Raw genomic sequence first — 18,681 nt, 5'->3', positions numbered from 1 at the left:
ACTTTGACATTGAGTATGTCAAGGGTAAGAACAACGTGGTAGCAGATGCCCTTTCACGTAGACCAGCCACGTTGTCTCTTATGAGCTTGGACGCAAACTGGAGGGCTCGACTCTTAGTAGAGTACTCCACGGACAGATTTGCATGCGAGGTTCTGGATGGGTAGGTGGCGGATGACAGGTACAGGGTGGTCGATGAGATCATCTACTACAGGGACCGGATCTTCTTGACTGAGAAATCTCAGCTCAAGAAGAAGATACTTCAGGCGTTGCATGATTCACCATTGGCAGGCCATTAGGGGTTTACCAAAACCTACAGGGCCATTAGAGAGAGGTTCTCATGGAAGGGCCTCAAGGAGGACGTACTCCAGCATGTCTGGGAGTGCGACGTTTGCTAGAGGAACAAGGGGGAGATGAGCCATCCTGCAGGATTATTGCAGCCTCTTCCCATTCCGGAGGGGAAATGGGAGTGTATTTCGATGGACTTCATCACAGGGTTGCCCATGGTACAGGGCAAGGATTGCATCTTTGTCGTTGTTGATCGACTAACGAAGTACTCACACTTTTTCGCCATATCCGCACACTACACAACAACACAGGTGGCCGAGCTGTTCTTCAGAGAGATCTTCAGGTTACATGGTCTTCCCAAGACCATCACCAGTGACAGGGACAGCCGTTTCATGGGCGGATTTTGGCAGGAGCTTTTCCGGTTGGTGGGGACGGAGTTGACACCGAGTACCAGTTATCACCCACAGACGGACAGGCAGACAGAGATAGTTAACAAGTGGCTGGAGGGCTACTTGCGTAACTATGTCAGTGGGCAGCAGCGAGCATGGCTGAAGTGGCTGCATCTGGGGGAGTATTGCTACAACACTACACATCACATGTCCATTGGTATGTCACCATTCTATGCTTTGTATGGATATCATCCCTTATCTTTTGCTGACGTGATGTTTGGTGCTAGCAAGGCTCCGAGAGCCAAGATTTGGATCCAAGAGAGTTAGGATATTCTCCGAGCTCTCAAGGATAATATGGCTACAGCACAGAACCAACAGAAGCTGTATGCCGACAGGGGTCGGGTGGAGAGACAGTTTGAGGTAGGGGACTTGGTCTACCTACGGTTACAGCCATACCGACAGTGGTCACTGAAGCAAAAGGGGGCTGAGAAGCTCAAGCCCTGCTTTTATGGGCCATACAGGGTGATACGCAGGATTGGACAGGTTGCGTATGAGTTAGAGCTGCCCCAAGGCAGCAAGATTCATAACGTCTTTCATGTATCATGCCTGAAAAAGGCATTGGGGCAACATGTGACAGTGACAGATGAGCTACCACCCACGAATGATGAGGGGCATTTGGTGTTGCAGCCAGAGGCTATTATTGATACCAGGGAGAGGCAGCTACGGAGCAGGATGGTCCGAGAATTCTTGGTGAGGTGGAAGAATTTACCGGATGAGGATGCCACTTGGGAGAGTGAGAAAATTTTGCAGCATCCATCACTTCAGTTGCTTGAGGACAAGCAACATTTTGCCGGGGGAGACTGTAATATTCCTAATTAGCCATGGCTAATTGGAATATTCGATTTTGCTCAATTTTGCCTTCTATAGTTATTTATAAATAAAAAGGTGAGGAAAAGGGGGACATAACTCACCTTTAGAATAAAGTCACTCCCTAGTAGCACAACGTTGTGACTTAAAGGGGAGCCAAAGGACCACGCAGAGATGGGGCCCGCGCAGACACTTGGAGGGACTGCACAGATGGAAAGGAACACGTGGCAAGAGAGGGACTATGTTGGAGGAGGTGGGCCTTGGGATTGAGAGAGGCCAACACTATAAAGGAGAGGGGAGCCTCCTCATTTTGGCATTCGATTATGTGCATTTGAGCTAGTCATTTCGACTTGGAGCACGCTGGCTGTTTAGCCTGTCTTCAGCACTGTTTAGTGCGTTGAGTGTCTCCGTTCGGAGATCTCACCCTTAGCCCCAGGGGACTTCGAGTGCCTACTCGGGCAAGGTAGTTTCCAACAGTCTTTTGCAGTAGGATTGATCTTTGGCGTTGTGGAGGAGCTGAGCATTGGAGGACTGCACAGTCTTGGGAGAGAGGGACGCAGTTCTTTGGGTGGGAGTTCCGGATTGGGGGTTTTGTGGAGGATTAGAGCTGGGAGATTGAGCAAGGGATCAACTCTTGCATATTGGAGGATTTTGGCAAAGTTTCGGGCTGAGTTTTGGTGGATTCTATTCAGTGGCAGCACAGAGCCTTGAGGGACAACGTAGATCCCCAAGGGGGTGATTTTCGGGGGTCGGCTATTTCAGAAAATCTTTCTGGGTTTTTCTGGGTTTCTTGAGTAGAGTCTGATTCCAGAGTTTTAGCATTTTCTGAGGAGGGGAACAGCCCCAAATCCTCATTTGATTTCTAGCAATAACAACAGCACGACAGTTCTCCAGTAGCTTGGACGCAGTTCAGAGAGAGGCCATTCCTTTGCTATTCTGAGTGTATTTCTTCACTTGCCTTGTGCAAGTCGAGGTGCCATCTTTCTGATCACCTCCTGTACTCATTCCATTACTTAGTATAATAAAATGGCTTAGCATTTCTCTCTGCATTTCTTGAGTATCTACTTATATTTCATGTTCACATTTTTATATGTTGTACCATTGTTATTTTTATCACTTTGAGTTTTCTGGTCGCTATATCATTAGGACGTGTTTGGTTGGAGTTTGCTTGGGTTTGAGGGATATCCCGGAAACGGGATATTACAGTTATTTTGCCTAACCCAACCAATTGATAAAGGGACATTACAATATTAATACTATGGAGGGTGAGTAATATCATACATATAGGTTTCAAAAGTAATGATAAAACTTTTCATCTTAAAGAGAGACCATGACATCTAATTATAAATGCCTTACCTTCCTCACGAAGCCAACATAGAAGAGAGGGGGTCATGCAACCGACGGAAAGTTTGAGAAGAGCCTCAGGGAAAAAAATATAAAGGGAAAGGAGATGAAGTTTTTGAGAGGAAAATTTGCAGGAGAAGAAAAGAGAAAAATTTTAACACAAAGTTACAGATAGTAAGGACTCAACCTTGGTTGTTCTTGAAGTTTTTTGGCACGGGGGCCAGATTGCACCAATTGGGAAGCATTTTGGAATTGAGTACCTAGGTTGTACCCAGTTTGGCTGGGAGGTTTTGGTAACGAAACTGGGAGCGAGAGTCATTATAGAGCAGAGACACCTTCAACCACAAAACTCCAGGCTGGTACTCAGTATAAAATTATTAAATTCTATACATGTATTACATAATAGTATGTTCTAAAAGTAATATTGGTCATACCCTGTAAAATTCTTAATTTAGGGTTTCTTAAATTGTTCTCAGAGCTTTAAAATCTTTAAATTTGTCAATTTTATGAATTATGGGTCTTACACTTACCTAGGTTGTTACATACATTCAAGGTCTTACTAGGATCATTTACATTACATAACTTGCAAAATGGGTTTATAATGACACATGGACTGCTGACAGATGGTTCGATCTTGTTGAAAAAATTTGGCACTTCCGCTTCCTTGGAACTTTGACAAATTGAGTGCAACAACTCCCATCACTTGATATGGTTTCTTGTATATTATTTATATTTTATTTAATTGTTTTCATATTCTCTTTACACTAATTTGTTTCTTGATCTTGCAGCCCATAGGTAGAGTGTTGGTGATAAGAGCATCAAGAAAGGATCACACAAACTCTAACATTTTTCTTGTAGGACCTCTCAACCCCTTTCAAAGTCGAATTTTTTGAGGAGGCCAGGCCATGGGCTTCTTGAGGAGGATTGACTCCTTGTTTTGTGCAACATTGCATTCACCTTTGGAGGCCAAGCCTTGGGGCATCAAGAGACACTTAACTTCTTCAATCTTGAAAGCTTTTCTCATTGTAATTACTTCATTTTCTGAATTTGACTTTCAAGGAGATCTAGAGCTTGAGAAGCATCATTGAATTGTAAAGACTCCTCTTGAAGATTTACTTGAGACCTCTTGAAGGTTCTTCATCTTGTAACATCTAATAAAAGTTTAGTTTTTCTTGTGGGAGCTTGGGTTTTCACCCAAGGCATCCTTTTCTCCTTTTGCAAAAGGAGGAACATGTGGGTGGTTTGATTTTGAGCTAGTTTTCTTAGTTTCCATCTTGCATGCCTTAAAATTAACACAACATCACTTTCACAAGCTAATTTTCTGAATTTGCTTTTTGTTACTTATTTTCATGCTTTGCCATTTCAAGTTTAGCTTTCAAGCACAATTCTAAATCTTACTTTTGGAAGCAATTTATTTTATGCAAGGCATCTCATTTCAAGTAGCAAAGTTGATTTAGTTACTCTAACAATTTGCTTCATGTTGGCCTCACAATAGGCTCATTATTTACATGCTCATTTATTTTGAGTTATTTGCTCATTTTGCAAGCATATAAATTTTAAGCTTCATTGCTTTAGTTGGTTATTGGTTTATCCTTTGTCAAAGCAATTATTTTGAGCAACTTACAAATCTTATATGTTCATGAAGCTTATGTATCTTGCATTATCTTGAACAAATATCCAAGTTATCTTTCTTTGGGCATATTTCCATTTGGTTGAAGCAAAACAGTTAGTAATCTTACTTAATTCATGTGCAAGATAATTTCCTTTTCCAATTGAGTTTACATTTTGCAATTTACTTTGAGCACTATTTCTATTATATTAAAAGCAATGCAAATCTCTATTTGGAAAACTTACTTGCATATCATATTAGGCATTTTAGTATAGTTGCATCTTAATTTAATTTACCTCCAAGCATAAGCTTGGTTGAAAGACATTTTTAGGGACCCCTTTCTTTCATCAACTTGAGGGACATAGACCCTCCTATGTGGTTCACACGGTGACCTTACAGTCGTTAGAGTCACAATCTCTGTAGTGCTGGAGGCATCGGGTGTGTTGGGTAATCCAAGGAAGGTATCGTTAATATAGCTGTTGATGTCTTTCTCTTGGACCCCTTCAACACCTCACATAAGACTTGTTTCAAAACAATCGAAAGAAATGTCACATCTAGAGTAGGCATTTAGATTAAAAGTAACCAAGATAATTGTTTTAGTTTAGGTGCATTTAATGCTAATACATTTTACTATTTTATTTGCAAGTTATCCATGTACTTGTTATTGATGAATGTGTTTTGAAGTGAATACTTTATTTGGGCAAGTATCATCTTATTTATTTTTGCAAGTAAAGTTCTAACTTGTTTCCTTTGTAAGTCATTTCCATATTCCTTCCTTGCATGCTCTATGCATGATCATATATTTTAAGAGCATTTCTTGAAAGCATATTTAATTTCTTGCATTGGTATCATATCTTGCTAATATCTTTTGTTTGATTGACAGGATTGTTTCTCTTTCAATTTGAAACACTGCATTTTATTTTGAGCAAGTATTATTTATTCTTAAAGCATTATTTGAAGGCATTGGTTTTATATATGCTTATCATTATCTCATGTGTTGATGGTTATTGAAGTTCATTTTATTGCTCACATTATATTTGCTCATAATCTTAAAGTAATCCACTTCACTCTAACATCTCCTAGGAACCTTCTAACGTAGTTTTCCATTTAGGGACCACCCCCCTTAGCTGATTTAGGAGAAAGCTTAAATAGAGAGAGTTGGGAATAGGTGACAACCCCATCTCTTAAATTTGCCACTAAAAACCACACCTTGTGGGGTTAAGGGATTTTCTCACTAACTTAGGTGTGTGTGGCAGGCGGTAACAGACACATGGTCAACGACTCATTGTCGGTAATGACAACCATGTCAAGTGCAATTATTGCAATGTCACAATGCATGCGGGCATAAACATGTTAAAATACCGCCTAGCTAGAATTCCTGAGAATGGTGTCGGATGTTGTGAACATTTCCCTAATGAAATCACTGTTGAAATGGTCGCTGTTTTGGAAGCCATTAAAGAATAAAGTTCTAAGAGGGAAAGAAGGAAGGTTGAGGTTGCTGGGATAGGTAAATCTTCATCTCAGAGTGAACCACAAAATCAAAGTGCAGGGATTGGTAACTCCTCTTCAAGTGTTTTGGCAAACAAGAATATAACCTCTTCTTTCTTTGCTCCTTGTATAACTCCAAGATCTTAGCCAACCTTGGAGAGTTTTAATGAAAAGAAGAGGAAGGAGGCATATATGGTAGCAGGTTTTGGTACCATAACAATCTTTCATTCAACTATGCAAAGTCTTATTTTTATTAGCCCATGGTGGATGCCATTGCAAGTGTTGGCCTTGGATGCAAATACCCATCTTATAATGCACTTAGGGGGAAAGAACTAGATGAGGAGCTTGAGTGTGTCAAGACACAATTGGAGAGCATTTAAAGCTCATGGAAGTTCACATGTTGCGCAATTATATTTGAAGGGTGGAACAATAATAAATTTTGTTGTAGCTTGCCCTAAAGGAACCATGTTCCTAAGATCCATTGATGCATATGCACATGTAAATGATGCACAACTGATTTTTACATTGTTGGCTGATGTGGTGGAGGAAGTTGGGATTGCAAATGTTGTCCAAGTAATCACTGACAACGCAACCAATCATGTGGCAGTTGGAAGGTTGCTTTGTGCCAAATATCCCACCATTTTTCAGACAACATGCATTGCCCATTGCATAGACTTGATACTGGAGGACATTGGGAAGTTGGAGTGGGTGCAAGATGTTGTGCAAGAGTGCAAGAAAATTACCAAGTATATTTATAACCAAGCTTGGGTGTTGAACCTTATGAGGGAATTCACACAAGGTGAGCTTAGTTGCACAACTATCACATGGCTTGCTACAAACTTTCTTTCCCTCCAAAACCTTTTATATGAGTACCAAGCTTTGAGAAGAATGTTTTGTAGCTAGCAATGGATATTTTGGAAAGATAATACAAAACCAGAAGCATTGACTGTGAAAGCATATGTCTTTGGCTCTGTTTTAAAAAATGACCGGCTCGGAATCGACTCGGCTGAGTTGGTCCGAGCCAAGCCTAAAATATATGACTCGGCCGAGTTGGTCCGAGCCAAGCCCAAAATATATGACTCGGCCGAGTTGGTCCGAGCCAGGCCTAAAATATATGACTCGGCCAAGGATTCTGTTTGGCTGGCCGGGTTAATACCGGCTCGGCCGAGTTGTTGGTATTAACCCGGCCGGCTCGGGCGAGCCCGCTCTAACTCGGCCGAGTTAGTGACAACAACCCATATGAAACCCGAAACAACGATTTAAAAAAAAAACAACTTTTTTTGGGGACTCCAAATCGGTTTTAATTTTGCCTATTTGGTCTTTGGGGTCCATTCCCCTCTCCTAAACCCTATTTAACCCACTCAACCCCTCTCATTCTCTCACAACCATCTCATGCATTTGAGTGAGAATTTCAGTGAGAGTTTGTGAGGAGTTGTTGAGTTTGTTTTTGGAGCAGCAGTGAAGAGTCTTGGGCAAGCATTGTAGCTGGAGTGAGGAGCTTCTTGGGCAACCATTTGGAGCAGCATTGAGGAGTTGGTTTCTTGGAGCAAGCTTGAGGATGCAGTTTATGCTTGGAGGTATTTTTTTTCACTAGTAAAAATTTGTTTTTGCTTATTAAATTTTATGTGCTAATCTAGAAATCCTAAAGAGTGTTTTTGTGTGAAAGACATGAACATTGAATCAATGTTTTTTTTTTTGTTTTCATTTTCAGATTGTTTGCTTTCATTTCAAAGTCAAAAAATAGCATCTAGAGTGAAAGATGCTGCTTGGGCATATGTTGAAATGGTTGATAGTCAAATGCATTGCAAATTTTGCCATAGGAAAATTAAGGAAGGTCCTAGGGGCATTAATAGGCCGAAACAACACTTGGTGGGGATTAGAGGTCAAATTACTCCATGTACCTCGCTAGAAATTGGGGAGATTAGGAAGGATTTGTTAGCCAGCTTTGAGAAGATTAAAAAAGATAAGGCTAGGGAAAAAGAGTTAGAGGCTGAAATTGGAAGGAAGAGGAATATACAAAAAATGCTGGCTACCAACCCCCATTTTGATTTTGAGGGTTCTTCCTCTATCCCTTGTACTGATGCATCCAACCCCTTCCGATATGTTCCTCCCTCTTTTGAGTCTATTCAAGAAAAGGGAAAGGGTAAAATGAAAAAGGGTGATATGAATATCAAAAGTTATTTCACTCCCTCCTCTCCATCAGATGCACATGGTCCTCAACCTAGTAGAAGTCATTTGCAGCCCACTTTAGATGACCATTGGAAGAAAGAATTGAGGGAGACTGCTTGTGATTACATAGCTAGATGGTGGTATGATGTTGATATCCCCTTCAATGCTTCCCGTTCACCATATTATGAGCCTATGTTTGATGCCATACATGCTGCTGGAAAAGGCTTCAAAGGCCCTACTATGCATGAGCTAAGGGGATATCGTTTGCAGAAAGAAATTGCCTCCATTAATGAGTATTTGAAATATTTCAAGGACTCATGGGCAAGAACAAGATGTACCATCATGTCAGATGGATGGATTGATAAAAGAAACCGTACCATCATAAACTTTCTTATCTTCTGCACACAGGGAACCATGTTTCTAAAATCAGTTGATGCATCTGATATGGTAAAAGATGGACAATTGTTGTTTCAACTATTGGATGAGGTTGTTGAGGACGTGGGGGTGGCTAATGTTGTTCAAGTCATCACAGATAATGCCTCTAACTATGTTCTTGCTGGTAAACTGTTAGAGGAAAAGCACAGAACCATCTTTTGGACCCCATGTGCTGCACATTGCATAGACCTCATGCTTGAGGATATTGGCAAATTAGATTGGATCAAAAACATTTTAGATCATGCCAAAAGCATAACAAAATTTATCTACAATCATTCATGGATTTTGAGCCTGATGAGGAAACACACAGGGGGAAGGGATATTATTACGCCGCCATCACTAGATTTGCTACTCATTTTTTGACATTGCAATCTATGCTTTCACAACATAGAAACTCGTAAAAGATTTTTTCTAGTGAAGAATGGAATCAAAGCCAGTGGTCTCACAAACTGAAAGGCAAAGAATTGAAAAAGAAAGTTAATGAAGAAATATTTTGGAGAAAGGCAATAGAGATTGTGAAGCTTGCTGAGCCACTGGTTAAGTTGTTGCGGTTGGTGGATGGGGAAAGATTGGCTATGGGCTTCATTTATGAGGCTATGGATCAAGCAAAGGAGCAAATAAAGAGGGCATACAAGGATAAAGTGGCTAAGTATGGGCCCGTTTGGGCAATCATTGATGAAAGATGGAACAATCAACTCCATCACCCTATACATGCAGCTGGAGATACATCGACAGGCCACAACCTTCAGCAGTGCCTTAGGTACCTTTGGGAAGAACTTAGCAAAGATTGCAAGGGAAGTAGATGAGTCAGGTAAACAAAGATTTCAATTTTCAAATTCTTAATACTTATTTCGTTAAATCGTTTATAATTTGAAAGTTGGATATAATTTGTAATTTTGTTGAGCTAACTCATTACACTCCTATGTTTTTTGCAGCACAATGGTGGGAGGCTTTTGGTAGCCATTGTCCTGAATTGCAGAGGTTTGCAATTCATATTTTGAGTCAAACTTGCAATGCTACTGGGTGTGAGCGCAATTGGTCTGTATTTGAGAGGATTCACACAAAGAAGAGAAATCGTTTGGATCAAAAACGGTTAAATGATCTAGTTTATGTCCAATACAACCTCTGGCTCAGATGCAACCAATTGCTGAACAAAAGACCTGATTCAGATCCCATTGTGTTGGACGACATTGATCCAACATCAGATTGGGTAGTGGAGAGTCATCCAGCAGAGTTTGATTCTGATGAGGATCTTGATTTGGATTTACAGGTGGAGGCAACACTCGAACATAATGTTCAGTTGAATGCAGAACCTGATCCACTTGTACCAGCCTCAGGGCTAGCCCCAAGTCCTCCAGTTGCAGGCGCTTCTTCTGTGGAGCCACGACAGAAGCGCATATCTTGTCTATCTCAGCTTGCTGCTGCTGCACAGCTTGCTAGTGCTACCACTTCCACAGTTGCAGTTGGAGATGATGATGATGAGGAGCCATGGGGCCCCCTATCTGACTTTGATGATGATCCAGAGATTGATCCACGTGATCTCGGCTCCTCCGGCAGTAGCCAGTGGTACTGGACCACTGGTCACAGTTTACTTTTGTTGTAGAGGCCATTTCTAGCCTCCTTGGTTATGTGTTTTTGTTTTGATCTCTATATCATGATCATGTATGTATTGGACAGTGCACTGGGTGCCATTTTGATATAATGGATATATTCATGAGCCTACTTTGATCATATGTTGTCTTCTATCTATATTCTAATGATGTGTGTTTGGAAACATGAATGAAAATCTTTAAAATTATGTTTTTCTATAAAAAAATAAATATTTAATGTATTTTTTACAATGACCGAGTCAATACGGAGTTGGAGTCGGAGTTGGAGTCGACCCTCGGCCGAGTCGTTGTCGGAGTCGGAGTTTTAAAACATTGGTCTTTGGTGATAGTTTGTTGGAGAATGTCACTGAGATTGTCAGCTTCATTGAGCCCCTAGTGAAAGTCTTGAGATTGATGGATGGATCGAAACTTGCAATGGGATGTATTTATGAGGGCATGGGCAGGGCCAAAGAGGCCATCAAGACTTTCTACAAGGGAGATGAATCTAAATATCTCTCTTTATCGCAAATTATTGATTCCAGGTGGGACAAGCAGCTACATTTACCATAGCATGCGACATGAGCCTATCTCAATCCAAGCTTATTCTATAATGAGGGGTATAACGTTCAAAGAGATCCTGAGGTGATGAGAGGTGTCATTATATGCATTGAGAAGATGTTTCCATATCAAGATATTCAAATCAAAATCAACATACAACAAGATATGTACAAGAAAGCATCTGGCATGTTTGGATTCTGCTCAAGCCAACGTCTCAAGGACAAGAAAATGTCTTGTAAGTGAAAATTGTTAGAACTTAGCTTGTAATTTTTGCTAGTTCTCTTTTACATGTTTGGCGTTGCAAACTGATAATCTTTGTTGTTATTTTTTTTATAGCTCATTGGTGGATAAATTGTGGCACCGAGGCACCACAATTACAAGAATTGGCCATCAAAGTTTTGAGTTAACCCTGCAGCATGAGAGGTTGGAGAAGTTGGTTTTCATCTACTACAACCTTTGAATGCTTACAAAACAAGTGGAGCCAAAGGATCTAGATCTGATTTTATTGGATAGTATTGATTTAGAGTTTGATTCGGTTGTGGAGAAGGAGTCCCCTGATTTGAGTTGGCTTGATGAAGAGATTGAGGATCTCTCTAGTTTGCCATCTCAAATGGAGACTCCAAATGCACTCCCCTCATAGTTGCTTTAGCCTTCCAATGTTGGCAGTAACTCCACGAGGGCTTATTGTAGGCGTAGTCGTGCATGAGTGATGAGACTCAAGATTGTTATGAGTCTGTGACTTATCATTTATGACATATGTATTTAAATTTTGACTTGCTGCCATTTTTTATTTTGATTATGTAATCGTGATTCCTTTTCTTATTTAGTTTCTAAATGTTAAGTTGAATAAATTATGTTATACTTTCATAGCTATGAGATGATGTTATGAATTATTGCACATATTGTGGTTTTTATAGCTTATATGGATTGGAATTGTCATTAGTGTCTTTTTTGTGCCTAAAATTTACCATATTTTAAGTTTTTCTGTATTTTGCCAAGCCTTATACGAGTCTTATATGGGTCGTTCCCGAGTCTTATACTAGTTGCCGAGTCAATAGCCATGTGAGTCTTATACGAGTATGAGTTGTGCAACATTGCGTCCAACGTTGCTCTGAGAACAAAATGAGACAATAGTTCCAAGATGTTATGGACACCGATTACATGGGATGGGAAGTCATTCTTGACTATCCTTTGCTACTCTCTTTTCTTGACATTCGAGATCTTCTAGTTCCAGTTCACTAATTCTTTTCCATAGAGGAGGTAGCGCTGGGTACAATGAGCAAGGAAAATTGGTCCAACACATGGAAGTGACTCAATTATTTGTGTTTTATTCTCTAGATGGAACCTAGCAATCGCTAACTCTTCCTCTCTGACGATTTTTTCATCGTGTGTTCAGGAGAATAATGTACAAATCCTGTTCCTTCCATGTAGAAAGTATAGAGTTCGAATTATTCTGCAGAGAAGTTCTTAGAATGATAAGCGTACTTGACATGAATGAACACCTCGTACGGTCTCAATTAGAGCTTGATAACACCTCAAAGTGCACTCAATTTAAAGGATTTTTACTTCAGAATTTGCAGGTTTTATTTATGCTTTGGGTATATTCATTCATAGAATAATGAAGAAACTTACATTTTGTGTATACATTTCAGGAGTGTATTCTTGATAATAATTGAAAACATCTGCACTAAGAGAACTTTCAGAGGGTACAAGCATTTTCCTCAATAGCGCAAATATATATAAACAATACGAAAAAAGGTTGCAATACCAAAAGTAGTGCATAACAATGGTTTGTACAAAAAGTGATAACAATATTGGTATCCTGTATATATCACAAAATGACCATAAACCAGGCCAAAAGCCCTAGAAAACTGCCAAAACACTGGACTCTGAGAACAACTGTGATCTGCAAGAGATAAAAACCCTATAGTAGCATGCATTGTAAAACGATAGTAAAAAATAGCAAGTCTAGGGAATGAGAGCTAACATCTGCAGAGAAAACACAAAGGCTAAGACCCCTGAATGTGATGAAAAGACTTCACTCTGATCATTTATCTGCTCCACTGTGACCCAAAGATCCTTTTCAAGATGAAGGCCATCCGTAGATAAGTAGTTTGCATCAAAGTTCCTTTCCCTTCACCATTCGGAGTCGAGGGACTAGGAAGAAGGATATTAGGACACAATCCTTTGGATACCGGAACAGAGACGTGGTCCATAGAAGCAACTTCAAGAGAACCAAACATGAGGCCAGGGGCATATATGCCATAGAATAGGATGCTGAACCAAAACCTCCTGCCATATTAGTCCCCAAGGGCTGATACACCTTCTTTTGGATGGGAGGACACACAGTGACCATGCTGGTGACAACGACTGCACCAGAATGGAATACCCTCATAATGTTATGAATATAATTCATAACAAGTGAGATAAATAAAATTAATATAAATATTAAATAATCAAATACTGATTATGTTAAATAGTCATTAGTTAAGTGGAAAGGCATGTCTAAAAGACATGCCTAATCATGAAAGGCCACCTGCTTAGGTATAAAAGTAGGGCCTCATTGTAACTTTCATATCACTTGTACAATTTTTTATATATTAATAAATTATTATTTTAAATACCTCATGTATTTTTACATTCAAGCCTACAAGCTATCAGTTTTTATGCTTCAGTGGTATCAAAGCCATGGCGCACAATATAATGATGCGAGTCTTTGAATGTTGTTCACAACACAGTGTGCCATTACGTTCACGTCTTGAATGCGTTGAGCAGTTTAGTAAAATTCAAGAAGCATTTCAGGGTTTAGAAAAATCATGTGCAGAAGTTACAACACGTTTTAAGGAAAGTTATGCAAAAATCGATAATGAGGAAGATGCAGAAGGTTCAGGCGATCTCCATGAAATCCCAGGTACAAACCAGTCTTTTCTTCTTCATGAGGAAACTAATGGTCTGAGATTTGAAGGTGGTGAGGGTGATGTGAGTATTTCTGCTATGGCTGTCTCCATTCAAAACGTGGAATTGAAAGAGCCTGAATCTGGTCCAATTGATGTGGTGCCAGTTACTGACAACAAAGATGTGGTATCTAGTCCATTGCCTGATTCCACAACCACTACCATATCTGAGAATTTGGATAGCTTTGCAATTCTTCTTGATTTTGAGCCCAATTTAGTGGCCAGATCTCAATCTGCAAATTCATCTTCTCTTGTTGCATTTCACACTGAAAACAGATTCGTGTCTAATGTATCTGAAAGTGACGGGGTTGCTAGTACGCTATGCTCAGAAACCAGGTTGGATAGTCTGCTAAACTTTGGCAAGGCCACTATGGTCTCTGTTAGATTAATCAGTCTTCTACATACATTCCACGACAAACAATATCCATATACTACTAGCGATATCGATACCAGATCAAATTTTTATCACCGGGCATGGAAACATAGAACAAGATTAACACTAAATCCCTTCACAATTATTTCAATTCCAGTAAAACACACAAACAACAAATGATTGAGAAAGATTTGTACAGTCGTAGCAGTTTACACACAAAACTCTTCTCTGAATTCCAATTCCTCAGAAAGAAGAGTTTCTCAATCAAAAGACATTGACCCAGTTGCTTCTTTCAATGAAAGGCTGAAGAAAGAGAACAAATTATCAAGAGTATAGAGAAAGAAGCGCTAAATCCCGAAGAAACAGAACGATATATAAAGTTGGTGAAAGAACAATAGCACAAGGGTCTGCAAAAGCTCAGGAAATTTCTTTGGAATAGCAGCGGATCTTTCTAGTCTCACAATTTGATGATTGGGCAACTCCGCCTCCTGCGGCCTATCAATTTTCATTTCCATTGCAATTGAAGATGATGATGATGAATTTGATTCGATAAAAGAGGTCAGTATATAACATTTCTTCAACTAACTTCGATTCTGTGATCACCCACGATTATAATTTCCGTGGAAGAACAACGAAGGATTTTTTTATCATCGTCACTGTCTCCTGTCCGCGTTGCCGCTGTCTGTCCATCTACTTGTAAATTCTTTGAAGTCCCAACTGTTCCACCAACCATCTTTTTTGATATTGATATCATGCAACCCCTCGCTGAGGGTTTCGGTGCCATTTTGCGTAAAATTTTCTTTGGTGGCCGCTACAGGAATGAGATGGCCAGAATCGAGCGCATCAGGGAATCACCCATCCGACGTTCCCTGTCTCATTCCTGTCCATCGTCCACTCTATCCCCCACGTCTGCACCACTATCCTGCATTCTATTCACTGCCCCGACCAGACATTGGCCCAGCCACAATACTGTTCCGTGGAAACCTTACCTGCAACCCCCGCCTCTGCAATTATCCAGCTGCCTTCCAATCGAACAACCTCTTGTCGTTGCAATTGGTGCCTCTGTCCCCTTGGAGCCACGATGCCATGATTGGTAGACGCAGCAGGAGCCACGGTATTAACGCGTGGAAGAATGGGGAGTCACAGTCAAGGTCAACTGTCATGACCGCGATGCAATCGTTCAGCAGAGTGGAGTTAAATTAATTTAATAGAATACTATATACTATATAACTATAGTTATATATAATACATAAACATATAATATATAATTATATAGCAAATATATATGTAAATTATAATTTAATTAATTAAATTAATATATATATATATATTATTAAAAAAATATTATTATTTAAAAAAAACATTATTTAAAAAAAGCATTATTATAAAAAATATATAAATGAAAAGAAAAATAAAAAAATTTCTAGGGAATATTACTGATGAGCTACATGACGAAACGATGACCAGATTGTATACATCGAGATGACAAACACTAAGTGAAGAAAATTGACAACACTAAAGCTTTAAGGACAAAGTTTTCGAAGGGAAGGGCTATGTTATGAATATAATTCATAACAAGTGAGATAAATAAAATTAATATAAATATTAAATAATCAAATATTGATTATGTTAAATAGTCATTAGTTAAGTGGACGTGACAGACAAAGGAAGGACCATCGGGAAAAAGAACCCATGAATCGCAAGTGCCCGAACAGAGATAAGGTGATTTGTCAGAGGCCGGACCGAGGATTCCACCGATTCGTGGAGAAAAGGAAGACCAAATATTTGGCCATGAATCCTGCTGACTAGAGATTTATGACTAAAATAATCAGCTTGTTGAATGGCTACATCCAAGCCAAGAGTCGAAGCCATCTGTAGGTTCTCGTTGAGCTTGACAAAGTGACTTTTCTTTTGTTTACCCTGAGAGAGTCCGCCTTCTTTACCGACGGGCCATCCTCCGACCCAACCAAACCCGCCTTTCCAATGCACCTCGCCTCCAAACCCTGAAAAGGTGACCTGCCCTCTAGTGCTTGAGAGGTCAAACCCTTTAGAACATTGTTAGTAGAGGGTAACTCCAGAGAGATGAAAGGAAGGGAGAACCTCGAACAAACCCCAGGATTTAATAAACCGTCAACAAAGGCACGACCCTCTGAAGATATGACTGGAGCAATAGGGAATAAGGAACCAACACCAAAGTCCACAAGATCAGATGGAAATAAATGAGTCACCGGAGGAGGCATCGAACCATAACTCCAAGGGAAAGTATGAAAACCTTGGAAACCCTGAAAAACATAAGAGGCCGAGGAGAAAAGACTAGGGAACCGAGGCCCCAACGGAAGAAAAACCCTCGATACCACTAGACAAGATAGGGCTAGAGGAAAAATTCTCAGGGGAAGCCAACGAAACAGATTGCGGCAAATTGATCGAGCAATTGACGACTGCATAAGGAGGAGCGAAGCAAACGGGAGATAGATGGGCTTGAATTGCATGAGAATTTGAGGATGCCGAGGGATTGTCTGGAAAACCCCCTCCCTCGGGCATATTCAGGGCCAATTCAACACCCAGTCAGACAAAGTGGATCCAACAAGGAGCCACTTGTGCAAATGAAAATGGTTGGACCAAACAAGACAAACACATAACTCAAGAGGGTGAGAGAACAGAGGTATCCAACGCAGAAAATGTGACAGACAAAGGAAGGACCATCGGGAAAAAGAACCTAAGAGCGAAATCCGGCATAAAATCAGAAAAAAGTGCCGAACAAACCCCCAAAAATAGCGATGCGACGACCATGGCTGCTTGCAAGAACCCTAGCCCCCCCCATTCCTCAATCAACCCCCAAAATCCAATCAAGTTTAATTGTGTACTAACCAACGACCTAAAGTTTTATAAAGCCAATCAAGTTAAATTCATTTTCAAGGAAAATAGATTAACACCTAAGTCGAGAGGAAGATTCATCATTGGGAATAGGGAGTTTTTGCCTGTGATATCCCTCATTACCCTTGCTTTGAGGACAAAGCAATTTTTAAAGGGATGGCAATGTTATAAACATAATTATAAATATAAATAATATTAAATTAATTAATTAAATGAAAATTCAAGGGGCATGTACCCTTTTACCTTGTGACCAGTGAATGCTATAAGTAAACTGTCACGAGGGTTATTGTATCATTCATTCAATTCTTATCAATCAATATATTTCATACAGAATAACTATCTTTGATTATAAACAAGAACTGTTTATGTTACAAAACACCTCTAAATATTCCATTTGCAAGAAGGGCTTGCCCAGGGCATATTTTAAGCAACTAGCAACCAAGTTCAAAACGGATTAGCATGATACCACGTTCAACAATGGTATCATCAACAGTGACTTCACAAAACCTATTTTTTCTGTATTAGAAACATTTACGTTGACCAAGGTAGCAACTTGCACTACTCAACAGTGTTGCAAAACTTGTACTTGGTGATGATTCAAATATGTTAGTTTATTGTGCGGCAGAAAGTGTCTTGGGGGCAAACAATGATTATGTAGAATGAGGGAGAGGCACATGCATACGATAGACAGTTCTAGTTATTTGCAGAATTAGATTTGTTGGAATTACTAGTGTAATTTGTACATATGGCCATGACTCATGTGTCATCAGTACTTGTAAATATGGCTAAGGTCATATTCTTTATTCTTTTTATTGTATCACTGGGTATGGTTATGGCTGACCTAACCAAACTTGATATGTAGGTTCAATAACTCTCTTGGGGTGCGTTTCCTTGGTTTTTGGGTCCATATCCGCTTCTTGAAGGGATGCCTCACTTGAGTTGTGTATAGAGACACAACTCGATCTCTCATTTGTATTATCTCATGAAGTTTTATAAGCCTAAGGGCACTTAATTTTGGTATTGTCTCTTGTGATTGACATCTTTCTCTTAGGCGCACTCATGTACTTCTGTTTTTCACAATGTTCCACCAAGTTTCCAGGATAGAGGGATGCAGGAGTGGGGAGATGCACATGGGGGAACATGTAGGAGCAACCCCAAATTTTAGGGAAATTTAGGGGGGATGGGGGGACGTTGAGTGTGTATATATATAGAAGTTAATGCATGGGCATTATAGGAGAAAAATGTAGTGCATAGTTTTTGTGTAGGTAAAGGAGACATGCGACAAGTAAGGAAAGAGTTTGCATGAGATGTTGGAATCATCAATAGTGCAGAGGAATGTAGCAAGAATGAAAACACAATAGGAAGTATGCATAATGAACATTCACAATAAGGAGTGCTCTAGGGAAGACAAGGGGTTGCAATGGACTTTGAACTGATGTGGACAGATTTGAAGAGTTCCAAAGGAAATTGAGGAGCCAGATTGGACATAAAGAGATGCCGGAGGTAGATGAAGAGTTGAGAGAAGCTAATCAATTATCCAAGAAAGGAATAAATAGGGTTTTGTCATTTGAATCAGGTTTGTGAGTACATGGCTAGTCTGAGCAAGGTTCTTAGAGTTTGGGCATTAAGCTCGAGTAGAGCATCGAGGCACAAATTGTAATTTGTACACATATATTAAATTTTGTTAATGAGAATTAGTAGATCCCTTTCTGGAACTGTTGTTTACATTTTAACATCGCAAATGATC

The 18,681-nt window shown here is 39.9% G+C and overlaps 1 protein-coding gene across 1 annotated transcript in view; it reads left to right on the top strand.

Annotated features, from left to right (window-relative positions):
* Positions 1-18,681, top strand: part of LOC149197497 (uncharacterized) — a 265,068-nt gene that overhangs the window by 18,955 nt on the left and 227,432 nt on the right. The gene's annotated exons all lie outside the window — the stretch shown is intronic.

Source organism: Pinus tabuliformis, chromosome 2_2 (genome assembly GCF_031772625.1).
Source record: "Pinus tabuliformis cultivar Carrire ecotype Pingquan chromosome 2_2, CPIR1, whole genome shotgun sequence".
In the NCBI taxonomy this organism is placed as follows: domain Eukaryota; kingdom Viridiplantae; phylum Streptophyta; class Pinopsida; order Pinales; family Pinaceae; genus Pinus; species Pinus tabuliformis.
This window is presented reverse-complemented; position numbering and strand designations above follow the sequence as displayed.